At 40.4% G+C, this 27,941-nt stretch overlaps 1 protein-coding gene across 10 annotated transcripts in view; it reads left to right on the forward strand.

Moving 5' to 3' along the window:
* The window catches only part of Pak3 (p21 (RAC1) activated kinase 3), a 275,597-nt gene that overhangs the window by 160,500 nt on the left and 87,156 nt on the right, over nt 1-27,941 (forward strand). For 4 of the 10 annotated variants that reach the window (XM_036174014.1, XM_036174022.1, XM_036174023.1 and 1 more), the window contains exons 1-2: nt 3,886-4,145; nt 5,274-5,383. The exons of 4 other annotated variants lie outside the window; for them this stretch is intronic. The gene's annotated coding sequence lies outside the window, so the exon portion shown is untranslated. Of the gene's footprint in view, nt 1-3,885; nt 4,146-5,273; nt 5,384-12,109; nt 12,161-27,941 lie in introns of those variants that run through there. 2 more of the 10 variants (XM_036174015.1, XM_036174020.1) reach the window with 2 other exon arrangements.

Raw genomic sequence — 27,941 nt, forward strand, 5'->3', positions numbered from 1 at the left:
TTATATTTATCTGGTACATAATATACTAAAATATGTGCATGACATAAATGAACAATTTTTTATTATAGTTTGGGGGTGGGGCTTTAGGAAATGATGGCTATATCTTGTCCCTTGTATTTCCAAAGTCATACAATTGTGATCTTTAGACCTGTGCATCCTCTTTCACTGCAGTTAGACTTTGAATGAGTGGTTTACAAAATTCAAGAGAAGCTACAATTGTAATCCCATCACTTGAGAGGTGGGAGGCTAGATGATTGGGTTTCTAGGTCATTTTCAGCTAAGTAGTGACTTTGAGGCCAGTCAGAGCTACAGAAGACCCTGACTGGAGAAAAGAAAAACAGCAAGAACAAAAAACTGTGAACACTTTACTGAGGGACATCTATGCCATCTTTTAAGTTATATTTAAGCTCTTATATTAGAGTAAACAATAAATATTCTTGAATATACCTCAGTATGTTGTCATGAAGATATCTATAAGCATTTTTCCTGACTTAGGATTGCTAGGTTAAGTGACATATCAAATTTTAAATTTGGTAAGTATTACCTGCTTGTCAGTTCCATCAATTGTATGGTATATGAGACTGTGCAATGTTTCTTGCTGTGGAATAATGCTTTTGTACACTGGTTTAATAAAATGCTGATTGGCCAGTAGCCAGACAGGAAGTATAGGTGGGATAAGCAGAAAAGGAGAATTCTGGGAATAGGAAGGCTGAGTCAGGAGACGCCAGCCCGCCATCCAGGTAACAGCATGTAATGGCACATAGATAAAGCCACAGAACATGATGCAACATATAGATTAACAGTAATGGGTTAGTTTAAATGTAGGAGCTAGTCAGTGGTAAGCCTGAGCTAATGGCTGAGCAGTTTTAATTAATATAAGCCTCTGTGTGTTTACTTGGGTCTGAGTGGCTGCAGGACCAGCAGTTGAGAGAGGTTTGTTATGACCACAGGCCAGGTGAGACACAGAAAAACTGGCCAAAGTTTCTTTTATCTAGGATTTGACTGGATTGAAGACAGTAACTTGAATTTACTTCTATTGCTAAAAGCCCCATTTCAGATATCTCTCTTTTCATGTGAATCATCAACCTGTTTTGCTTGGTAAGACCCAATAGATAACTACAAATTCAAAACTTAAAATTTGAGGGACATTGATCTTTGTTGATTACACATCACTTTTGGTACCATAATGTCCAAAAAACGTTAGTTGTACCACCAAAATTTAGAAACTGTCTCCATTTGTGTATTAGGAAACACTCCATGTCCCCATCCCCACATACTATCAAATTGCCTGACAGTGTGTTTGAAAGGACCTGGGAGTCAGAGTAGGAGACCTGGTTCATATGACCATTTCTATGATGTAGTGCACTGGTGACTTTAAGGTCCTGGGATTTTACTGTGTATTCTATCAAAGTCAGATCATAATGCTTGCTGAGGTAAACTATTGTGGTTATTGTGGTGATTAAATGGTGAGATACAAAGGAGGTTTGTAATCTGAGAAATATGATACACATTCCAAGTGGTTATTAAGGTTGTATCCTTAAACCAGGGAGCTTCTAAGCAAGAGGAGCAAATAGTGAGAATTTAGGAGGAGAAAAATTACATACAGATGAAATATTAAGCTTGTACAGTTTAGAATTCTTTCCTCACTCTATATTCTTGGAGAGCAAGCCACACTGGTAGTAAAAAATCTTTGGGTATCAAGAATAACACAGATTATCACCTTTTTACATGGGGATCCAAGTCTTTCATGCTGGTTTTAGAGTCTTGTTTAAATGATATTACTGTGCTTCAATTTGTCGAGTACCTAATAGAATTTTGCCTCCCTCCCCTACAAATGTGAGCGTGTACGTGCATGCGCACACACACACACACACACACACACACACACACACACACACACACTTACTCTCTGTAATCACTGGAGAGAGAAGAAATACACACATGAAATGTTTAAATAACCATGTGAAGTGACTATATAAATAGATCCAAGTTATAGCTGAGGTATATGTGGGGATTATAGTGAAATCAAATACTTTTTAATTACAATTGAAATCAATACCCCAGAAACCATAGTTGAATCATTACCAGGAAAATCTAGTTACGCTTCCTTTTTTTAAAAGAAAAAAAAAAGTATTTGGGTTTTAAATAACCCAAATAAATGCAATTTACAAATAAGATACACTACCATTAAACAAATGACATTTAGATCAGTATTTTTTAGATTACTTCCACCATTATGTATAAAAAAATCAATGTGATGTAGTTACTTTTTTAACTCCAAAGTTAATTAAAAAGATATCTGTAAAGTCATTGTAAGCAGAATCATCCTGATTTCAACCTATTAATCAAGAATGTGGCAGAGAGTGTGTGTTGCATTAGAAGACAACCACCAAGATGTGTTTTAAAAGATATTTTAAAATACCTTATTTTTAAACAACACTTACCTGGTGTAGTTTTTCCTTATAAAGCCAGTGCATATCTTCACAGCCATTAATGCCATGTTTAATTTTTATTAAGCATACACTTCAGCATATTAGAAAATTCATGGACTTTATACTCAGGTTTCAATACATATTCCTACTCTACTACTTTCTACTGTCTTTATCTAATACTTATGTATGCATAAATATGTATTTTTGTCGAAGGAAAATGTTGCAAAGTCATCCTCAAGAGTGGTTGAATTATGTAGTTTACTTAGTCTCTGTCATCCTCATCCCTGTTTTGTTCTTTCACTGCCTGATGTTAGTCAAAAGGAATCAATACCCCCCCCCCCACACACACACACCTTTCCTGTTATCTGAAGAGTTCTCTCTGGTTCCTCTCAGAGGAACTGGGAAAACATGAAATTCAGTCTTGCTGTTAAAATGCATTGTGCTGTCGTTGTGAAGAAATGAGTGCTGTTTTCTTATGCAGTGTTGAGAAAATTAAATCAAAAGGACACCAGAAATAGTTATTGTTCATTCTGGCCATTCATTTTTGTGAGCACCCATTTATCTTTATTTTTTAAAAGTTTAAAAGTGGAGAAGAAAATCACCTATAACCCATTACTTTAACCTAACCATTAACATTTCATCCTCTCCTCCTTCTGTGTTTGGGAGGCACGTTTTGCATCATTATAGCTCAAACATACAGAGTATTGTGCAGCCTATTGTCTCATTGCAGAGGTTTGACATAATTTATATAAGCTTCCCAAATTCTAAGAATGGTGAATTTGGGAATAGGAAGTGATGATTTGCGAAGATAGATTTTAAATGGCTTAGGACACTTGTCAAAATTTGAACCTTCTGGTAAAGATGAGAGAAATCACTAAAGGTTTTAGGGAAAGGATGAACAAGGATGAATGCACTCAACTGGAAGTAAAATGATTATTTCTTTTGCATAATGCCACCTGTTTTGAAATGTATGTTTCATGTACAGAAGACTGTTTTCCCTGTCTAAATTGCTACCTTTCTTAATCCCACCGCCACACCTCCCCCTCTTAGTTTTCTATGTAACCTGCTAGGCTGACAGGTGGTGTCCCAAATCCAAACCATTTCCCCTGCTCCTGTATACTGATTCCCTGGCCGGAAAATACATCTCAAAGCCTAGTGTTCTTAAGGCTGGCAAGCAAGAAAGATGCATGAAATGTCCCCTCCCCACTCCTGTGTGGTGCCTCTTTCTCCATGGCTCCACCTTCCTCTTTAGACAATCCCGACAGTGTAGAAGTTTCCATCTCCTTTCCCCTCTCCTTTCTCCACCCCCGTCACTTTCTCCCCCCTCCTAGGTCGCTTCCTGCCTGGAAACAAAAGATTGGTCCCTGGTAGCCCACTCAGGGCGATTTTACTTTTATGCTCACCATCTGATTGGCCTAGGTACGGTGCAGAGCCCAGGTGACGTCATAGCAAAGAAGAGCTAGGGAGCGGTTGCTGAGCAGGGGCTCTACAGCAGGCAGGCAGCTGTGGCCGCAAACAGTCTAGGGTCTTACACTGGGAGCTGAAGCTTTTCCCTTCTGGGAGTGAGTGTACTGGGCGAGAGAAGAGCCGTGGGGGGAGCCGGCTGGGCCCCGGGCTGCGGCTGCAGCCACTGGGCTGCAGCTCCCCAGCCCAACTGTCGGCGTGCTTGGAGGTACTGGAAAGGTCTTGGCAGGGTGGCTGGACCCTTGACAGGTAAATCCCGCGACTTCTGTACTGTACCGGGCTAGCTCGAGGGTGAAGAGGCTGCTGAGCATATATTCCTTCCTGTGTCCCCTCTCCTGCTCCTGCTGCTCCCCAGCTTTGACTCTCCTACGTGGCTCCCTTGCCCAAGCCATGGGACCCAGCGCACAGCGCTTGATGGGGTTTGCCTAAGCAGATGAGTGGGTGTGTCCGGGCTAGTACTGAAGGGCCTGGGCTTCTTCCTTTGGCCAAACCCAGGACTAGCTCACTGGGGCTTGGGCCGCCTGGGGCAAAATCCGCCCTGAAAGCTATGTCAGATTGGAAATCTCCTACCATCTCCCCCCCCACCCCCAGCCACAGTGTTGACAGCAGCCCTCTAGAGAAGGGGAGGGGGTGTGGCCGCAGTCTGGCCAAGTCTGCATCAGGACGACCCAACTGAAACAGAAAAGTACCAATTTTCTTAAAAAGGAGCCTTCCTTTCTTTTAAAATTGTTTCTTTATCCCCCTCCCCTTTTCACACGGGGGGATGGTAATGACAGGAGAACTCTTTTTTTTTTTTTTTTCTTCTTCTTCTTCTATGGGGACTGAATGAATTAAATAAGGTCCATAGGAAAGCCTGGCGTCCCCCGTTGGCCCCTGTCTTTGTCTGGGGAGTAGGGTCATTGGGTTTACTGCGTCCTCCCTTCCCAGTCCCTTTGGCTCCCAGTAGACACTGCCCTCAGTTTGTGACCTGGCATGATGACTGGCATACTTCTGGGTGAAGAGAACATTTTAGATCCAGGCTCTGGCAGGCTTTCCCTTTCCTTAGGTGGTGGTTGAGGGCAGGGTGAAGGTTTGGGGGGTGGGGGGATAATAGGTGGTTCTCCCAAAGAGGGAACCAGGGGCTCCATTGGGTTTTGTTTGTTTGTTTGTTTGTTTTTGGTCCCACCTTCCAAAATCCAGTTCCAGATTATAGACTTGAGGTTTCTGGGCTGTATGGGCGGTAGAAGCAAAGGAGAGAAGGGTGAGTGGCTTGGCTTTGGGAAGCATGATGGGGGTGGTTGCAGTACTATTTAAAAAAAAAAAAAAAAAAACGGTTTTCACCAGGGAAGCCCTTGGCCATGTTAGTTTTGCTCCTCCCCCACCCCCGTGGTTTTGCAGACTCAAATCCAGGCCAACTGTATGGTTGTCTGAGTATTGGAACAGAAGGAGGTCCATTCCTGTTGGTGACAGCACTGTGGCCCTGTTCTGGGATGAGCCAGGTATTAAAGGTCAGTGTGGTTTTCACTGGGCCATTTGTAAAATCGTAATTGGGCAGGATGTGTGGCTTGGCACTTGAGCTTCCAATCAGGGGCACCTTTGGGTGAAGGGGCTCACCGTGGTAATGGAGGTAATGGATGATTCCTAGGCTGGGACCTGGGATGAGAGCCAATAGCCCTCTTTTTCTGGATCCAAATGCCATATTCCTCTGTGTCCATGCAATACACAACCGGAAAAGGGTCTGGGAGGTACGCTGGGTTAAAGCTGACTGCCAGGAATCCAGAATCCCGAAACCTCAGGAGATGAAGAGACACCTTCTTTAAGTCTCCCAACAGACAAGTAAACATTGTGATCAGAGTACAAGCAAGGGCCACAACACCCCATGAACATTTGAACTAGCTGATCATTCCTACAGGTTGCGGCTTTTTTTTTTCTTCCTGTTCAAAGGTGGAAGTGGTGTACAGAGCAGTCAAGTTTACTCTGGGTTTGGAGAAGCCTGGGTAGCAGATCTGATAGATGGGAGAAATGGGAGGTGACTTCTGGATGGAAGGGGGTTACTGACAGAGAGTCTGTATTGTGAAGCCAAAACTAAGCATCAGGTCAAGAAGGATGACTAATACAGAAGACATCAGATCGAGACAGCAGACAGAAGAGGCAGGAGCTAATGGAGGAGGTAGGAGAGAGCTGTAGAGGCTGAAGAAAGAAAGACCAGTATCTTGCTAGGAGCTCAAGAGTCCTGGTTTCCCTGGTGACATGGTAACAGAAAAGTTTTCATAGTCAAGTCACTAGTGACTCAATCAAGGGTTGATTCTAGCTGTTTACGGAATCAATAGCATTCCCAACTACATAGCTCATTTTTAGGAACCGGTAACTAACCAAAAGAATGAGAAGAAACTTGCTGAGCAGCAGTCCCCACCCCCCCCCCCCCCCCGCCCCCCCCCCCAAAAATCAAACAGTTCTTTTCTTTTGGATAAAGGGAAGGGATGGGGTGAAGGCTGGAAAGGAGAGCAAGGGAGCTATAACCTGAGACTGGAATCTGACTGCTTCGATGTGGGTGAATTAGGCCGAGGTTTGAGACAAAAAAGAGAGCCTTCTGGGGCGTGGGGGGTGGGGTGGGGGCGGGGGCGGGCCGCTGGAACCTTGTGTCCACCAAGAACAGCAGAAAACCTTTACCCTGGAAGGTAAGTGTGGCTCACAGCTTAAGCCTTAGCAGAACCTCCCACCTCCACCCCACCTCACCCACACCCACACCCACACCCACACCCACACCTGACAGAAGCTAGGCAGTTAGTTCCCTTTGCAGGGTCAGGGTAGACTTTCCAGGCCCAATCCGCACTAAATAGCTTTGCCAGCAGGGGGCGGAAAAGTGACTAGAACGACGTGAAGGACCCAAGTCCTCCATTTCAGGTGTGAAGCCTGAGCTTCAGATCAACTCACAACCATACATTTACAATCTGATTTAGCAGTGCCAGAGAACTAAATGAACCTCCAGGTCCCGTTTCTTCCCAGAAATGTGGCGCTGCCTACCGCGCTCTGCATGCAGCACAGGGAGGTACATGCATTTACTTGCGATTACTTGAGTCACTAATACATACAGCCTAACCGGGAGTTTAATTGGAAATGTTAATCAATGCAATAGATCCGTGTCTGATTTGCACATTCGGTCAATTATCTGCACGTTGGGACAATCTGTGCTGCACCCAGGGGATGCAACGAGGGGGTAAAACGGTGCAGCTACAGATGGGGCTGGGGGTGGGAAGCAAAATAGGAGAAGTGGACCTTGAAGACTGAGAAGAAATGAACAATTTACTGGTGGGGAAGAGTCATCTCAAACACATTTTCACAGAGAGGCTGGATCATGAAGCGGTTGGTCCAGACGCTCCCAGAGCTGAGGGGGAGACAAGGTTTTCTGTGAGGTAGAAAGGGGATGATGGATCTAGAGAAAAGGTTGTTTTGTACGGTGGGCAGGATCGAAGCCGTGGTAGTATAAGCCTTGGAAATCAGAAATCAGGTGTTCTTTGATGAATGCGTGTGGCACTTGGTGCCTGTTTCCTTGACCTTCAAATGATGGAGTTAGACTAGGTGTTCTCTAACCTGGCGGGAACATTAGAAAATGGGGCCCTTTTATACTTGGTTGTTAAGATAGCCACTAAAGTACAGCCCTCCTGCAACAAAAGAAAATAGCCTGTCTATATCATTTTCCATTTTATATGCTCTCCAGTTTGGGGGAAGCCAATGCAAAAGAGATATCCATACATTTCATCTTTTAGCCACATGACTTCACTTTTATTTCATGTGAATGGGGAACATGCAGAAAAGGAGAAGTCCCAATTCTGTATTTTCCGGGTTACCTATAACTAAGCCCCAGAAAAGCTCTGTGTGGTAGTCTTCATAGACAGATCATAGGGAGGGGCACTGCAACTCCCTACTGTCATAACTCTCTATTGCAGTCCCCAAACAGAAAGAGATTGTGGTGAAGAAAAAGATAAATAAAAGAGGGGGGCCGGCTTGGCAGAGGGCAGCTTCTTTTCTCTCATCTCTATCAGAACCCTGTGAATTCTTTAGAATTCTGCACCCCTAAACAGACCACTGTCTCTTACAGCACAATATCGCCCCCTAGCGACGATACTCAAGATACATTTTCTCAGCTTCCCATTGCTATCCCATGATCCAGCCTAGAGGCCAGTACTCTCAAACAGCTCTTCCAAGCCTGGCAAACGAAGGCACACTCCTTCAATCAATACTGAAGGAGAAACTCAGGGAGGTGCCGCCTCCTTCATAGCCTTCTTCTCCAGTGTGAGCAAGTTTAGAGAGAGGGGCATCACTCTCTTCTCCCTTGTGCTTTATCTTTTTTGGGCCTGAAGAAGGATACAGGAGCTTTCCCCAGAAATCTTTAATGCTGCACAAGACATGGGCCATGAATGGTTCTGGGGAAGAGAACACAATTGTCACAACTCCCTTTTGTCTCCATCCCAAGGTGATAGTTTTAGTCTTCAGATGGAGATTCTAAGGGGGGGGGGCGACCAAAAAAAGCTGAAATGCAGTAAGGAAAGAGAAGTTAGGTATGTATAAGATGTATGCATCCATACCTCCCTGGCTTCCAACAAGAGGCTGAGCTACAGGAAAGCAAAGGCTGTATAACTGCACAGTAAACTACAGCTACGCAACACATACCACTCAGTACAAATTTACAACATGGCATAGACACACATGCTGCACACTACAAATTAGACACTTAGCATATGCCTGTGCATGTAGCATGCATGGTAGAGATGCAATCATATGTAACACATTACAGAAATATAATGCATATACAATAGCATACTGGCAAGATAAACATACATGACATGATACAGACACTACATAGAACACAATACAGCATAGTATTGGTACAACACATCATATATATACACACACTCATATAACGGAGTGTAAGGAATCGCACAGATATACATGACCCAGCTTTTGCTCATATACAAAATATGCTATACTCAAAATACACCCCAGGAAGCAAGAGGAATCACCACCCGGTGACCTGCCAGTTGCTTATGCACTAGCTCAAGCTACACAACTGGTGTGTTCAAGGCAAACTACCATGAAGTTACTGTTTGATATTCCAAATGAGTTTATGAGGAAAACTGAAGTACACTGAATGAAAACTTAGAAACACAAGGATTTTTGCTTAGTACAGGCTGGTGCACACACACACACACACACACACACACACACACACACACACACACACAGAGTCTCTAGCTTTCTTTCCCATCCCTACAATCAGATGCTGTTTCCCCAGTCATAATTAGGAATGGGCCACATCTGACCCTCTTCAGGCCTTGTCCCTTCAGGAGTTCTGACAGCTCTAATCTCTCCACCTTACCTCATCTTCTTGCAAAGTGAGCTCCTGCAGAGAGGGAGGAGGGGGCATCACTCAGTGATGCAGTCATACTAAAGGTATGGCTGTGGGAAATACACATGGATGCTAGGGGACAATTGTGGTCTAAAATCGGTACCAGAGGAAGAGGCAGGCCCAGAGAATGGCACTGTCCTTTTTACTTGAGAGGTAGAATTGGCTGGGCGTGGTGGCGTACGTCTTAGGCAGGCCGATCTTTGTGAGTTCAAGGGCAGCCTGGTCTACAGCAAAGCTACACATAGAAACCCTGTCTTGAAAAACTAAAAAAAAAAAAAAAAAAAAAGAGGTAGAATTGGATTTGGGGGGTGAGGCAGGGTGGTGGGAGGAGGGAAGACAAGGGAATCTGTGGCTGATATGTAAAATTTAATTATAAAATAAAATTATTTAATAAAAAATGAGGTAGAATTGGTTATCATGGGACTTTCCTTGGCTTCCAAGGACCTCAATTTTGCTTTCTCTTTAAATATCCATCAATCTATTTCTTTGGGCCAGAATTCTGTATTTTGTTGTCCTCTAATAACTAGGTGCTAGCCTGGGTCATGCTCTATTTGAATTAGCATGTAGTTGCTGCTTTCCTTACAGGGTCATTATAGTTGTGGGGGTGGGGTACTGGGGAGAAGTACATAGGGGCTGTAGAGCTTGGAGTTCTAGAAAGGGAAAATCAGCCTTTCCCTGGGGATGCTCAAGTAATTGTGGGAAAATGCAGAAGGTCAAGGTGTTAATGGGACCCTGTCTCCGGCAGAAGGTATAGCTGGATGGTAGAGTGACTGCCTAGCATGCAAGACACCATGGTTCTGGGGTAAAGAGAGAGATCTCACAATTAGAGATAGAAACCTCTGTGAGGCAAACAAGGTAAGTTGTCATCAAAATAAATAAAATAGTATGTCTCCACCTTGGGAAATCTGGCAAAAGCCATGGAAAAAACTTCTTTGGTTAAGACAGCCTGGAAGGTTCAATTAAGGTTAGAGGTTTAGAACCTCCACAGGTGTGAGGCAAAAAGAAACTCAAGAGTGTTCTTGCCTAAGAGGCTCTCCCTCCAGATTCCTATCCAAAGAAAGAGGTCAATGACCAAAGGAGTTGAAATGGAAGTAGAAACTCGGAGTTGAGGGATGAAAGAACTGAATAGTACTGGGAGTTTGCTAGGCAGCTCCAATTTTTCTCAGTGGGCATTATCTCTATTGGCAGAGATGGACTGTGCCATCTCTGCTAAGTATGCAAATTCACTCATAATTCTGAAAGTTGTGTAGATACTGCACATACATCTTCTTACTTAGCTCTCCTAACACTTGTCCAAAATGACTAAGGAGGCAGATCTTTTATAGCTGAGAACAAGTGGGTAGGTCCAGAGTGGTGAGATGGCAAGCACTGATTATTAATCTGTACTCCCATCTCTTAACTCCCACTTCAGTACGCTTTCCAAAATCCTACATAAAAATACGTTTTTACGCGTCTTACCTCTCTGATTAACTAGTATTCTTCAATGGTTTTCTGAAATATCCCGTGTGTGTGTGTGTGTGTGTGTGTGTGTGTGTGTGTGTGTGTGTGTGTGTAACATATGGGGCTAGGATGAGGGAATAGTAGCAGTTGTAGAAAGGGTTCCATCTCCCAGACAATGCTTTTCTCGGCAGGCTCCCCAAAGAAAAAAGCAGCCAACTGAATCCTTGCATCTTGTGGCAGCCGGTATACACAGCACTGAGTCAGAGCTGAAACCAACCTAGCCCCCTCTCATGAACAACACTTACCTGTGTTGACACCCTGCAGTGGTGGCTGTGTGAGGGGAGTAAAGGACTTCAGGGCATGGAGTTGGGGATATTTGAAAACCAGATAAATATTGCCTTCTTCTCTGAGCTCAGGTCCCACAGTTAGGCCTCAGAAATAACCCTACTTTCTGGGGTGTTCAGTCTCTTATAGCTGTCCTTTGTCTCTTGGTTCCTCCATCTCAAATATTGAAATGACAGCCTTGACCTACATTTTGAGGTGGAGAGGAGAAACAACATAAGAGTCATTGCCAAGTCCTCTGCAAATGTCAAGCACCATCTCAGAGCATCAGTGTAACACAGAAAATGCTTCCCATCAAGCTGTCATTTCTTTTGCTTCTTTTCTGATATCTAAGTGGCACTTCAGCCACATGTCACAAATCCTCCAATCAGTTCCTGTGGTTTCCACTGCCCCATAATCTTAATTTTGTCTTCATATTCAAATGTATTCCCAACCCACTCTTCCTTGGTTCTGGGACTGGCAGGCTCAGCTAAAATCTTGTGGAACCTTCTCTCTAACTTCCCACCTAACAAGGTGGCAAAGGCAGACTACCTCCCCCAGCTCTCCAGCAAGAGTCTGTAGCATGCATGCTTTTCTCTCACCGTAAGTCAATCTTGAAGAGTTTCTGGAGCATTTCTCTGATGAGATAAACTAGATTGTCAGGGGCAGGCCTTTAGTCTTAGAAGTCTTTACAAGGGACCAATGGCTCCCCCAGCAGCTTTGCACAGTGGGCCTGTCTCCCTTCCTCTGCGCATGCCTGGCATTTGCCCTTCCCTCTGTCTGCCTGTCAGGCAGTCACAGGAGCTTCCTCTGGTGCCTTTTCCGTCTGCCCTTCTATACTGTACCCTGCAGCCTTGCTGCCTATTTATGACTTATTGTCCCTGAGTCTGTCTGGCTCACTGTCTGCCTCTTTGTCAGCTGCCTAGGCGTCTCCCCCATGGCACAAGTCAACACCCCCACCTGAAGAATTTCAACAAGATAAAGAATATGCAACCCAATTCTCTTTCATTCTGAGCCTTGGGCCTAGAAGATGGCAAAACTGCATCTCAGCAGCAGGTGTTTGTGTGATGCCTTCTCATGAAAGGGAAGCAGCAGAGTTTCGGCTGTCGAATTGGAGGTATGAAATTACAGCCTTGCTGATACTGATGCATTCAACTTTCTGGAGATGGTCTGGTCTGAGATCCTCTATAGACTCTGACTGACAGAAGGTAACTAGAACAGATGAAAATAAGATGTGTGCCTGGGGATCTCTCCTGGGTTTTCTGTGATGGCTACAATAATAAGTTTTACATATTACCTACTGTTATCAACTCTGAGCTTGGCACTTTAATTAGATGATACCATTTGTTATAACATTAACACTGCAAAATAGGTGTTTTCTCAATTAGTTCATGCTTGTTTCTGAATCTACAAGTGGTATTAGTTCAAGTTAGTTATTTTTATCAGTGCCAATACAACAGTTTGGAGGGGCTCAGTAATGTGTCTAGAACTAGAACAACACTGCCATTTGGAGAGGACAGACATTTCCTGAAGAGTTTCCTAGCCTCCAGTGTTATTCAGCATTCACCCAGTCTCTCCCAGGCTCACCCTCACATGTCATTCTCACTTCCTCACTCTCACATATCATCATATTTTAAATCGACTACACACAGCTGAATACCCATACTCATATGTTCATATTTTCATTTTCATACACATACACTTTATACCCCACTCAAATGTGTCACCCACTCTTGACATTTTCACACTTTCATATCTACTTACATTATAGAGGACATAATCACCCTTCCCCACTAACATACCTATATAATGAAACACTCTGTGCCCAGGCGTCCCCTAGCTTTCCCCTTGCCCAACTCAAACTTCTTTTCATAGTCACAGACATATCCAACACATCAGTTTCATAAGGTCTGGCAGCTTTGCACTGATATTATCATTTTTCCTCACAGTCACACACAACTCAGTGACACAGAGGTGTACACAATACTCATATAATTCATACATATAGATGATAGCAATTTGAATAATATCTCTCCCACTTACCCTTGTATATTATACTTTCACTCACATGCACAGCACTGAAGCCATCCTCCTTCACTTGTCATATTTGTAGAGAATCATACTTAGGCATGGAGGCAGATATTTGGACACACATTGTCACTCTTGCGCTCTCTTTTCGCACTGGCATCTAGTCATCCAACTCTATCTCTTCAGACACATTCATTTTCACAAAAACAAGCCATTTTCACTTGATGTCATCACTGTTCCTTTTACACAGTCCTTTATGTACAAATATTTTCACATGGGCACATATTAGTACGTAATATTCTCATTCATTACTCATACAAAATTCATAAATATAGCCACACTTAATGCACAGCCATGCTGACATACTTACACTCATGTATTTTCAAATCTTCACTCTCACTTTCAGAACCACATACTCCAAATTCTACATTCCCATTCATTCTTAATGGCATGTAATAACCCTCCCTTATGTTCTTACATGTATAGCCTCTTACATAACAGTCCCAATTCATACCATCACACACTTTAACATAAACACTGTTATACTTACCACACACTGGTATTTGTATACATCCCTACTCTACATGTCCTCACTCACATTATTACATCCATTTATACCAGTGTACATGTAGTGACATGTACTGTGTTTATAGTGACTAAAATTCGGTTTACTGGTATGTATCACAATGGCATAAATAAATTTTGCAGTAGTCAATTCACATAGGTACATGCATATACTCACACAAGTGGTTGCTAACAGCACACCTGACAGACAATTACTGACATATACACTCATTCATGTATTCATTCTAACACATTCTTACTTACATTGATTGTAAGTAATACTTACTCATATTGACTCATATGCCTGAGAAGTCACATATTCTTCTGTAAACTACCTCATGCCTCCAACTTCTTACATGGGTACATTGACAACATATATCTTCATATTGGTACTGACCTATGCTCCCTCTCCAAGATAAGCACATTGACTTACATCTATCCACATTGATACACTCACATGTAACTCCATATATATTTTTCTAAAAGTCTTACATGTGTTCACAAACTGACATTTTTGTAGTTTCACACTTTCTCAATCATATGTACTCTAAGAGAACATTAACTAATCCCATGTGGCAGTGGTGAGCTTTGTATGGTGTGATTGTTTCCCAGTAGTTCATGCCTTAACTTGTTATCTCATTTCTCTCCTCAGAGGAGGGTAAGAGAAGAATCTGTTTCCTTAAGGCTATGCCATGAACAATAGCACATCTATGGTTTTATGTTTATGGCATAAAATTACCTGTTGGTTATATACATGGAAAGGGGAGATCTGCTGCACTTAGGCAGCTCTAATCTACCCACACACATTGATACTCTGGTAACCCAGAACATGGCATTAAACAAAGGCAAAGAGACACTTTTCTCTTTTGAAGCCCATACCCACACTCAGGAGTAGGCCTTATTCTTTCCCTGGGGACCCCTTTTTTATTAACCCTGTGCTTAAAATGCATGGTAAAAATGCTTTTTAATAAACCCAACCTCTGCTTTCAATAAAGAAAGGAAGAAAGGGAGAGAAAAGGTTAATGAGCTAGCTGGGTGGTAAAATCCATCTCTACTGTGAGTGTGCACACACATATGCAGACCCTACTGAAATTTCAACAGCTGTTACTAACAAGTCCCCAGAGGAGATTTCTCTGTAGGCGTAGGTAAAGATAAGCTGATGGAAGTTCCTTGCACTCCAGACAGACTGCAGATTTTCCTACAAGTGAGTCAGAAGAAGCACAAGCCTAGGAGTGAACCAAATATAAACTTGGATCTAGAGATTTACAAACACAAAAGCAACCTTTCTAATGCATGGCTTTCTCCACCCAAGTCCTTCTGGAGCCCAAGTGAGTGTGAAACAATGTCTGTATCACCAACGTGATGTGGTGTAGAACACAAATGAGTGTAAAATACTGTCTCTTTGCCAGGCCATGAAGAAGAACCTTCATTCAGGAATATCATTGTACCCTCTGATTCCATCATTAGGTTGAAAATGTCTTTGATAGCAGTAACTCCATCATAGTACTTTTTAAAATTCCTACTGGCAGGAGGCTAGGCCTAGAGGAACTACTTCTGTGCCCCAATTAAGAAACTGAAAGAAGGTAGGCAGTAGCATGTTGTCTTTACAGATCTAGTCTCTCCAACTTCCTCATCTTAGAATTCTGATGACATACCAGATCAGAGGATATACATGGTGTCAGGCCCAGAGAAAGATTCAAATGGGTGAAAGACACATACTGTGCCTTTGAGTTATTTTTTCTTTTGTGTGAGAAAAGATGAAGTCCATGAAACAGTTATAAAAGGAGCAGTCTTGAAGGTTGGCATCAGAGGCATCTTTATTGTACCATCTAGTGGTCTTCAGACTGCAAAGGACTTGAACGCCCAGAAATGGCTGGGAACTGCAGAAAGGTTTCAAGGAAGCCACTTGCCAAAGTAAACTTTCTCATAGACATCTTGCTCAACACTGGGCTGTGTCATCTTTCCAGATTGTGTAACAGAGTCCTATGTCACTGGGCCTAAGGTAGAGAAAGAACTACAAACCTTAATGAGAACATTGTACTTAAGATTAAGCCACCACCTCCTTTTGGAGACAGCTTTTGAGAAACAGTCTGGAAATTTTATATTTGATAGTTTATTGTTGGTACCAGAAACTCCCCATAGGCAATTTATACAATTTATAGGATGAGCTGAAGTTTTAAGAAGGAAAACTATGCACCAGTCTGGATTCACACCAGTCTAATGAGGATTACTAAATGACAAGATTGACTCTCCAGAGCTTACATGATAGTATATACCTCAAAATCTTTATAATCTGTTTCTCTATTATGATAAAGGCATTAGGAGCACCAACTTGGAAGTCAGTAAGATAAGCATTTGAATCCTTGTTTAGCCACTTTCTAGCTGTGTAACCTAGATTGAGTACTAACTCCCCTCCTAAGACTCAGTGTCTTTATCTGTAAAATGGATTTCTTAGGATGAAATGAGATACTTTAAAGAAACAGATCAATATCTGCCCAATATATTGTAAATGTATAGGTGATAAATCCTATTATTATCTCTCTACTGCCTTTGAGAGGCACCATCAAAGAGAGTTCCCAGAAAGCAGAAAAATGGTATAGAGCCAAAGCCTTTGCAGCCAGACTGATTCACAGGGCTTACCTGACATACTTTGAATTTTTTATTTGCATTTAGCCAAAAGCTAGCTGTCAGTGTTATGCCTACTCAAGGAGACAATTGAACAAGCATGACTACCCTTTAGTTTCCTCAATTCCTGTACCACTAGGGCATGTTTATCATGCCACTTCATCAGTGTTTCTGATTCACATACATATGATACAATGATAAATGCTTCCTAGAAATCTGTCAAGCCCTCAATGATGGCTCCTTCATTTGCTATTACAGAAAGTGGCCAGGGAACATAGAAGAAACCCATAATACAGTAGTCAGCACACTTCTGCTCATGACTCTAATGTTGAATGTCTCCTTTGTGCATAGAGGTTTTTCTCTTTTCTAAGGTTTGGTCTCAAATACCACAGGGAAAGCACAGTTTACTTACTTTGAAACTGTAAGGACATTCATGACCAAGCAAAGCGAGTGATTAGCTGAGAATAACCAAACCATTTGAAACTTTTTGTACGTAAGGAGGTATAAACAAGAACATACAGACTTGAAACATAACTCAGTGGTAGGATGCTTGCTTAGTATTCATGAATCCCTGGGTTGATCCTCCTTAACATGCAAAAGAGAACACAAAATAAAAACCAGAACATAAGCTTCAGAGTCACACAGAGAGGAGGTTGTAAAGTCTTCATCTTTAGTTTACCAAATCTATGGCCTTGGACAAGAGACTTAATTTTTTTGAATGTCAACTTCTTCATTTTTGAGATAGAAATAACACTGAAACCTCATAGATACAAGTTATGTGAACTTGTATATGAATAACTTTTAGCAGAATACCTAGAATATTATAAGATCTCAGGAAAATAATAGCTTGTGGATTATGCAGCAGTAATGGTAAACAGCATATTAGTAGGGTATATTTGATTATTTTGAAGCACAGTCCACATGTAGAATACTGAATCATCACACGCTTCTGATGAGGTAGCCCTCCTTTCCATATAAAAAAGGAGCTTCAGAGGAGCCAAGCAATGTACAGATCACTACCAGCAGTGTAGGCTGAGCTGGCTCCAGGCCAGAATAGATATTTGCATTTTCACAAGGAAAAGTAGTATGGAGCTAGAGTTACCACATGGGAGCTACTTAGACAGAAACTATTCCTTCATATGGAAAAAAAAATATATCTAAATGTGAGCCATGGTTTATCTGTTAGCTGAAACCCACTGTGTATCTTACACAATGTCCAGCATAATGCAAGACTACAATCAGTGTGGCTATTATACTATTCTTCACAACAGGACATTGGTAAAATCTACCACCAAGAAGAATATTTCCTGAGGTATAATATGTGGTTTCTTTGATGTTGTTCCAGTTGCAACAAGCTGTAGAGTGTTAGAATTCCTTAAAATATGTCTAAATGAATCCATAGACCTGTGATAGCACTTGAGCATTTTGCTTCTATTGAAAATAACAAGACAGCAAGCTAGATCAACTCTGTAGAAAAGATAAGGACAGAAAGTAACATTTCAGACCTATTTGTAACTTTGTATCATGATCAATACATTTAACTTAAAGCATTCTTTGTCTTGATTTCTATGGCCTCACACAATTCACCTCTCTGACTTTCCTCTGTGATCCCTGGTTCCTCTTCCTCTTCCAGATACTCAACATTGGTGCTTCCCCGAAGTCTTCTTTTTTTCTTTTACTCTATACACTTTCTGGGCAGTTACAAATTTCTTCATATTTATGGCCTCCAAGATAAAATCTTGAGTCCAAGCCAGGCAGTGGTGGTGCACACCTTTAATCCTAGCACTTGGGAGGCAGAGCCAGGTGGATCTCTGTGAGTTCAAGGCCAGCCTGGTCTACAGAGTGAGATCCAGGACAAGCACCAAAACTACACAGAGAAACCCTGTCTCAAAATACCCTCCCCCCCCAAACAAAAAAATCTTGAGTCCATATGTCCAGTTGTTCTTGGAATAATTCCACAAGCCAAAAAACAATGTATCACAACTATGCTTCCATTGTTATTGTTTTAATGTTAACTTTACTGAGAAGACATATAGCTAAAGATATCTTTTTTCTACCATGAATTACAGTTACTTCAACTTGTTCTTACTTGTTATTTCTACCACGAATTACAATTACTTCAACTTGTTGTTACTCGTGATTTCCAGAGCAAGATGCTTAAACTCTTATTGGTCTTGCTTCCCCATAGACATTTCTAGATTGATGGTTACTGAGATTTCCAATGTGTCACTGTTTTTATCCTCCTATCACTGTGCATTTGAGAGCTGTTTGTGTCTTTCTAGAATTTTTGTCTTTCTTGGAAGAGCCTCTATGCAAATTTAGATGCATTTTCTTTAAAACTCATTAAAAGTGATGTCCTACTGGCTAAAAACTTGAGAACAATTTGTTATTCTTAAGAGTGCAGTTATTGCTGATAGAGCAGTGAGTGCTATGCAGAGGAATGCTAGTGTAATCTAGTGTAATCGCATGTGTTATCATCATACCAAATTCTGTATTTTATTTCCCACTGTCTAAGCTGGTTGATTATTCTAATTTCACAAATCTAAAAACTGAAACACAGTTCTGGTGAGAATCATCAACACAACCTCATGGCTATAAAACAAAAAGGTCACCCATGTCCTTTTGTACCTTTTTGGATAGTAATATATATCTAACCAGATTCCATTTGGGCATCAGGATGTTGGTGTCATGGGGATATTAAAAAGGCTATGATTTCTTTTTAAAACAATACTTAATATTTGTATTCCATCAGGCCCAGCATCATAACTATTGTTGGTCAATTTCCAAAATAGCTGCTCATCTCTCCTTGAATCTCGTCTCCTCCCTTCCTTTTTCTATATTACCTGTGTTTCCTATCCTCTAACTCATCATTATAATATTGTACTTCAAAACTTATTCCATTTTTACTACCTGGAAATGAAAATATCCTGTCTTCAATTTGATATCTGCCATTGTTGCCTGTGTGTTAGTTCTAAAATGCAAGCTAATCGTGCTATTCCACTACTTCAAGTAGGAAGGCATATGAGACCTTTCTTAATTTCTCTCCACATTATGTTTCCCTGTCTTTCTCTGATCTTCTTTTGATATTAACATATATTCTTCTTTTTGCCTGAAACATGTCTTCCCTATGATCTGCTTGCTTGCTCTCCCTAATTCAATTCAAATATACTTCTTCTGTAAAGATTCTTTCTTCAGCCTCCCCCTCTCTTTCAATACCAACCTGTTTTCATCTTTGAACTAAGCTGCCATGACTGTCCTTTTTAGTCTCTTCAAGGGGCCATGCTGTTCCTTGCTCATCTAGGCAGTTTTAGCTAACCGTTTTCCTCTTTCCTTCCTGAGTTTCCTCTGTGGAGCTGGGCACAGAACAGACATGGTGGAAATGCTGAATGAGTGAAGAGATTTGTGAATATTTAATGATTGTAGAATAATCTGGATGTAGAGCTACAATCAATCTGTTTTCTCTCCTTAGAGATAATTTTTTCAGGCTTATAAAAAGATCTACTAACTAAAAAAAACTACCTCCCAATGAAAGCCACACAAGTTGTCATAACTCAGATTTTAAAAGGAACAGAAAAGAATAGTTTATTTTTCCAAGTATTATTTTTCTGATACCATTTTCCAAGATGTCTGCCCTGCTCATATTCATATATATATTCAGTACTAAAATGTTTGTGTCGGACTCTACTGGTCTCTTCATTTGTAGCTCACCTGAAACCAGGGAACTGACTCTTAGAAATATTGCTTTCTACACAATTTTGACATCTCTTCTTTCTCATGCAGCACCAACAACCTTCAGCTCAGCTCAGTAGAAACAAGTACCCAAGGCCAGGAAAAAAAATAAGCTAATGTACTCAGAGTAGTCATTTGTTAGACTATATTATTGAATACTATCGTATGATAACATGTTGATTCCTACTGTTCAAATTCTGGTGAATTCTTACACAGTTGTCATATACTATTCATCCTCTTGACTCCTTTGAGAACATTAACCATGCTTTCTATTTTATCCTTCCTTCTGAAGCATCTTATGCCTACCTGGATTGTATCACATTGTGTTCCTACTGTCTACCTTTCTTGAAGACAAGAACTGGTCTTGATCCATCTCTGTGTTCTCCCTATACCCAATGCCATACCATAGACATGGGAAGGTTGGTGGCATGGATGGGCTTTTTAAAACCAATATCTAAAATTTGTATACTATCATTTTCTTGGTAGTTATATTGTTCTCTATCCATTCAGTATGTGTTTAAGGATAATATGCAGCCACTGTTTGAGACTTCCAACTTCACTCAGGGCTACATACTTATTTATTTATGCTTATCACCTAGCATGATACCTGGAACACAGTACTGATAAAGATTTGTTAAATAAATGAGAGTGTACACAGATGAGTTGATTAGAAGTCCTTAATAGTAAAGTTATAAAAAGGGTAGTAAGTCTTTGTCTCAAGTTTTCTAGAAATGTATGTCAACCTCAGAGTAACAAAAATAAAGCACTAACTGGTGTGTTTTCCTGTTAAAGACAATGGTTTAAGATTCTTTCCCTGTGTGCATCTGTATGATTTATAGATTCTTTTTTTGTTGTTTTTGTTTTGTTTTGTTTTTTGAGACAGGGTTTCTCTGTGTTGTATTTGGTGCCTTGTCCTGGATCTTGCTCTGTAGACTAGGCTGGCCTCAAATTCACAGAGATTCACCTGCCTCTATATCCTGAGTGCTGGGATTAAAGGCATGCACCACTGCCACTGGGCAACTTTTAGATTCTTATTAAGCTGTGCAGACAAGTGGGTAGGACATTCCTAGGTGATCTGCTCAAGGCCATAGGCCTATCTAGTGATTCCTTGACAAAATTTTGAGTGATATGCTATAGAGAAGTTGCTAAGTTTACTTTCAAAGGAGTTAGGCTATTCTAAGATGAATATCATTTCACAGAGCTGTGTGTATTTACTATGAAGCACCAGATTTCCTCTCCTTATCCCCAGTACATTTGTCATGATATATTCCAAGCCATAGTTGATGTTGCACAGGACTAATTTGGAAACTCCTCAGTGGTTCCCTCTCAGGCTGTTGACTATGGCTCTTCCCACTAAACTCTGTTTCTGTTCCATCTGCAGCTTTCCTCACCAAATACTACTTCCTTTTTTCTTTGAGATGAATGCTGGCCTGAGCTTGTCAGGGCCATAGAAAAGTACATAGCAGTCTCCTCCTTGTATGTGTGTGAACACTGGGGAAACAGCTGATTGTGTGCTGCAGTAAGGATCTGCTCTAGCAGGAACCAATCACAAGTCATATCTTCCGTTAGTGACCATTGGCTTCTGTGATCAAGTAGTAGAGAGACAGAGAGCACAGAGACCAAGGGCCTTGTTTGATCAGACAACTTGCCATTGAAGAGCCAATGTTAGCTGTGGGAAGGCTGTGGAGAGCCCAGCACAATGAATTGTGAAGTTACCTTTCAGGTTAGGCTCTTTGTTTCTAAACAGTTAGTTTGTGTGGCTTATGATGCTTTCGGAAACCATTGGCCACTCTTGTTTGTGTTGTTTCGTATTTTTGAGACAGGCTCTCATGTAGTGTTGGCTGATCTTGAACTCTTGTTACTCTTGCTTCTCAAGTGCTAGGATTATATGAGCATACCACTGTGCCAGACTTGGCCTTATTTTTTCAAAGTAAAACACTTGTCATTGTGGGTGGTAGCTTGGGGGAGGGCAGCAAAGACGAGAAGTTTCTAAGCAGGGCTGTGGCCAAGTAGATGTTTGGGTTGGTTTTTTGGGGGGGGTTGTTTGTTTGTTTGTTTGTTTTACTATTTTTAAAGTGGGATAAACCAAGAGTAAGTCTTGTCACCTCTCATTCTTCTTCCAGTAATTTAGGGAAACCTTTGTTTAAAAATATTTTCATTTTAGATTTATGTGATTCTATTTTATTTGTATCTATGTTTTGCCTGCTGGATCCCTTGGTACTGGAATTATGGATAGTTGTGAACCATCATGTGAATACTGAACATTGAACCCCAGTTCTCTAAAAGAAGAGCAAGTGTGCTTAACTACTGAATCATTTCTCCAGTTGGAACCTCTTTTTAAAGACTATTTCATATTTCCTAATATCTCTCAAATAAGATTGTGAAATGGCTTAGCCTTTTCAAATTGTGGATATTTAAACTTTGATTAAAAGTCAAAAGCTAGAAGGGAGAGTTTCCATAATTTCTGCTAGCTCAAACTCTTTAACCCCTTGATCTGATTAGAAATTGCTTTGGGGTGAAATATAAACTGTGCTAAGTTGATCTAAGTTCTTGGTTTAGAAATAATAGCAGATCTCAACTGCCCTCATGTAGTTCTTTCTCTTTGGACGTTCATGGACATCTACATCATGCAGAGCCATTCTGGGTGCAGGGAGACTAGGAACATGACAAGGAGCTAAGATAATGAGCTGTGAGTCACAAGTTGACAGGCAGCATCCAGGCATCTCAGTGCTATGCAAAAAGCCCTAGGAAATTCAGCAATTGAAATTCTGAGCTCAAATTTAAGAAAATGTGTTGATGTTTCAATGTGGTGAATAATTATAATCCATGCATAGTAATAGGGATCAGCTAGAACGCTGGAAATGCAATACATTTGCTCACCACACCCTGCTCCCTAAGGCTATTAGTCTGCATCTAATTTGTTCCATTTGAATGTTTCCAAGGATATTACATTTTCTATTTAAGAACCTGGAAATGTTTTATTACTGGATTCTGCTTTCCTTTTATTTTCCCCACCTATTCCTTTGAGGTATCTTTTAGTGTAATTATTTCTGTTCTTTCATGCTTAAAAATATCTTTGCTTTTGTACTTCATGCTTCTTTCTTTATCTTAGGTATATTGGTACTGGCAATGAAAAGCTGAAGCCTGTAATGATGCATTAGTCTGTAAATATAAATACAAACCAGACAGTCATTAGCACTTTCTTGGCATTAGCTCATGCAGCATATATAATAAATAATACAGTATGGTGCTGCATATATCTAGAGGCTTAAGAAGGAAAAGAACTAGTTGTCCCTTGTAATATATGCAGACTATGAGGTCCAGATGCTGGAGGTATACCTACTGATTTCCATTTTTACAGCCTGCCATTGAAATCTGTAACTATAATCTGCTGATTTCTTGGCCTCAATGCCAGGTTCCTGCTGAAAACAATGGAAGTCTCTCATAAGAACCTTAGCAGGGGACAGGACTACTGTACAGCTGACCTCATTTGTGTGTGTGTGAATGAAAGAGAACATGAATGTTTTCTGTGTGAGTGTGCTTGTATGTATGTCATCTGGGAACTATCGCTTGCATAATCTCAGATTGGAACTAGACGGCTGTAAAAAGAGCTAGTGCCTCCCTTGCTTGTCCGGCTGCTTTTGCAAATCTCCTGCCTAACAAGTAGCTCAGCTCCTCCTGATCAACTGATCTTACACATGGCTTCCCTCCATTATCCACTGTAATGGTATCTCCCTGGCGAGGCTCTCTGAAACAGCACACCCCTGTCTCTGATAGCAGAGTTCTCTTGGTGAGTGCTCCCAGAAGAGGCAAGCTCCAAAACAGTCTAAGAACTGGTACAATCAGTCAACAAAACCTTTTGGAGTTCTAACAATAAACTGAATAGCCTTGAGCCTTTGGATGGGAGAAGCAAAAGAATTCAGTAAGTACCAGCTTGAAATGAGTTGCTATGAAAGGGCTATACATGTTCTCTTGTTATTTCAAGAGGTTAAAATTGTGTATATGAGAAGTGTGTGCATCTTTCTGTTTACTTGGATACATGTCATATTGTTGTATTGTACTGTTGAAAGAGAATTGGCAAGAGTTTAGGAATTTAAGGTATCCTAGACTTGGTATTTTAGCTTATTTTATCACTTAACCTGTACTCTGTACATTCTTCATAGAAGACATAGAGATAGTAATGCCTTCTTCACTGTGTTGATCTGAGACCCAAACCAGAGCAGAGCATGGAAGCTATTTTAGAAATTACAAATGTATATATTTTAAAAATGAGATATTGTTAACCAGATGATAGCTGCCTTCTAAATGATGCCCATCTGCTTTGCAGTTAGACTAGTGCTAGTATTTGCAAGCATGCCTTTCTTGGCTCAGACTTGCTATAAGTAGCAATGTATAGACTTACGTAACATTGTGAAAACCTACTCAAAGTTGAAACCAATGCCTAGAATTTATAGTCCTCCATTTAATCATCTCAAATACAATGCATGTTGGGAACAATATAGAGTACCAGATAATATGAAACCATGCACTTATGAGAGATGGGCTCTTACCCTCATGGAGGTTATAATCTATTGAGAGGGAATGGCATGCACAATGGCTCCATGCAGTTTGAGACAAGATGATAGAAATCCTAAGTTAGGTCTGTGTAGCTGCCTATGATTAATGGATGGACTATACCTTGTTCATTTAGCCTGCGAGTAGCAGTGTGATCCCAGATTATCTTAGAGACTCATATTTGGCTCATTATCTTTTCTATAAAATCCCTCTTTGACCTAACATATTATAGAAATTAATGTCTGAAACATATCTAGAAATATTCAGATACAAGTTGCTATAGAAATGCAAAGTAATATATAATACTTTTTTGTAATAAGATTGTAGCCTTATGGAAAGCAACGTGACTTCTCCTTTCTTCTTCTTTCTCTCTTTTTTTCTTGGTGGTGGGGAAGAAAGAGACTACTTATAAATCACCTACTATATTTTTTTTACATTGTCAGTCATGAATTTTTGAAGTAGGTACGTTCATTTGCTAGTACAGTGGGTTTGATGTTGGCCTAGGTTAATTACCAAGATGTGGTTTGAACACTTACATAGCCATCTTGGAAGTGTGTGTTGAGGGTACAAGGGAGTATAGAAGAAAAGCCAACAAGTGTAATTCTTGAATCTCTCTTCCTACCACCAAAGTACAATTCATGGTATATATCATTCCAATAAAGGCAGCAATCTCATCTCATCTTCATACACAAAATATGGTTCTGTATTAACTTAATTATCTAAGGAGACTAAATCTATGCTTATTTAATACCTTGAACTCTAAAGGCAGTCATTAAAATTTTAATCCTTGATCTACAGCACTAATTCTTTTTATATAGAACCTCCCCCACCAAAGAATTTCCACATGATACACTCATGTTTTAATAGAATTCTGCTGCAAGCCTGCTATGGCTCTGCAATCCTAAAATCCATATTCTTTCATATGTCCTTGTGTTAAATGATTATTATAACTACTATCACAGTTTCTTGATAATTGCTCTGTTCTATTTTCTGTATCTATATCAGTATACCAGAAACATTATAGTTTAACCTGGACATTTCCTTTAGGCTCCATCCCAGTCTTGTGGTGTATACTCTAATTTCATATGTAAAGAATATTAAATAATGTTGGTGTGATCGCCAATGTCTGGTAATAATCTTACGTTGCTGCTGATCTGGGGGCTTTCATTTGGTTATGACTGTGCATTTGCTAGGCTGGGCTTTTGGTTGAAAGGCAGACAATTATATTTGTTTTGTTGAGAAGAAAATATGCAAGTAAATAATTACATCTGTTTTGAAAGTACATAAACATTTATTGATTTCTGTATGTCTCTCATGATATCTGTTTAATATATTTATTTTATTTGCTTATGACTTAATAAGTGGTCTTGCAAGTTGTTGTACCAGAATTTCTGGCTTTTCATCCTTCACATACTTGGTATACAGTACCTGTGACAAATGGGCACAATTGGCATTTTTGGCTGCATCCAATTCAACTTATATGTCATAGGGTGAATTTTGACCATGTTTGCTAGTACATAGTTGATTACTGTTCTTTTCTCTTGACTTTTAGATTGGCACAAGTTGATGGCTTTTTTTTTCTAATCTCCTGAGAGTTTAGTCTGATACTGCATATCAGGAGAATGCATGTTGGAAAAATGAGAGAATAATGAGAGTAGTTGAACATTTCTAATCATGTCATCTATAGTTGCCCTGCATCATAACAGCTATTTTCCTTTAAAAATGCTTTGCAGAAAAGACTCTTTGTCAAGAGACAAGTCAGTAAGGAGCTATATGTATTCATTAATCACTCATGTACACATGCCCTCACACTTGTGTGTGAGACTGACAGGAGAGAGGAAAAGACATGAAAAACAAATGTAATGTATCCTGGTGGCTTTAAAATAGGCTGTTAATGACTCTTGGTCATAGTAAACTAAAATATTTTTTTTACAACAAACGCATTCCAAGTGCAATTACAGAACATATGTCAGCACTACCTCCCAAGGCCCGGCTCAAAATACATAGCGGCCACTAAATAAATAAATAAATAAATAAATAAATAAATAAATAAATAAATTTTAAAAAGCCTGAATTCTTTGTGGAAAATGTAGTAGCTATGCAGTCAGGTTATGAACAGATAGAAATTGTGGCTGTTTGTACACTACTGTTAGCTATTTTTCCACAATGCTAAGGGCCAGTCTCTGAAAGTGAAACAGATGGCCTGTGGCTAGATCTAAAGTGCCACTCACTTGAAAGTTTCTGTTGTAGAAGTGAAAAACAACAGTTAAACTTAAGACTAAACAGTTTTTTTGATTGGGCTTCTAGAGAAGAATAGTGCTTTTGTATAATACTTGAAATGGAGCCTACAGCCATCCCAAACAAAATAGTCTCTTTTAAGATCTTGGAAATAATGACATCATAGGTAGATAGAAGCAGCGATCCCTTAATAGTGTCCTTTGTAGAAAGCTGTCTCAGAAGAGGACCTGACTTGGTAAATTGGTATTCTTTTCAAACATGACATAATAGGATTCTCTCTTTCTACGTTTATGGAAGAGTACAAGATACCTCCCACTTGGGAAAAAATACATTAACAGTAAGGCTTCCTTGTGAATGCCTCCCCTTTCTCCACTGTTTTCAAAAGCATGCTTTGAAGCACTTGCATTGAAGTTGGGTTAACCATGTCAAGAAGATAATTTTTGTTTGTACTGTATAAAACTTGACAAAGAGCTGAAGTAGTAGCAGGATAATTCAAACAAAATAAAATCTGTAAAGTCTACACAAATGAAGACCATGCTTTATGTTCCCAGTGTGCAACTGGACATTCAGTCTTCAGTCTCATGCTCATCTCTGTAAAGGCTTATTCTAACCCCTGATGATGTCCTGATGAGGCTAATGAAGCTAAAAGCCATCTAAAACCATTGCGATTTGTTGAGAAGTAGAAAGTTGTCCATAGACGCTCAGTTCTCTGCAGAGCTCCTGGGGTATCATGCTGTGTCAGTGGTTTTGAAATTTGAGTTGTAGATTTTTAGTACAGCATAGAAGAGTTTTGCTTGGGTTTTCTATCCCAAGTAGTCCTTAATCCTCAACCTAAAACTTACCGGGTCAGATAGCATCAAGGTCATCAGGTAGCCCAAAAAGAAGCAGTATGTAAGCATGCTTCTTTGTTTACATAGTGTAATTAGGACTGTGTAAATAGGTGTGGGAACCACACCTATTTCTCAAGAACAAAGGAGCACAGTATTTTAAATTTCATAGTTGCCCTAGAACCCTTGTTGTCTTAGACTCTTGCCTTGTTATTGCAAGATCAGATCTGTTCTAAAGAGGGCCTGTTTGTCTCTCTGACTTCTGTCATATCAAGTTAAGTAATATGTCATCAGAAAATATGTATCATCTGGAAAACTGTAGTTCTTTATCTA

This window comes from Onychomys torridus, chromosome X (assembly GCF_903995425.1).
Source record: "Onychomys torridus chromosome X, mOncTor1.1, whole genome shotgun sequence".
In the NCBI taxonomy this organism is placed as follows: domain Eukaryota; kingdom Metazoa; phylum Chordata; class Mammalia; order Rodentia; family Cricetidae; genus Onychomys; species Onychomys torridus.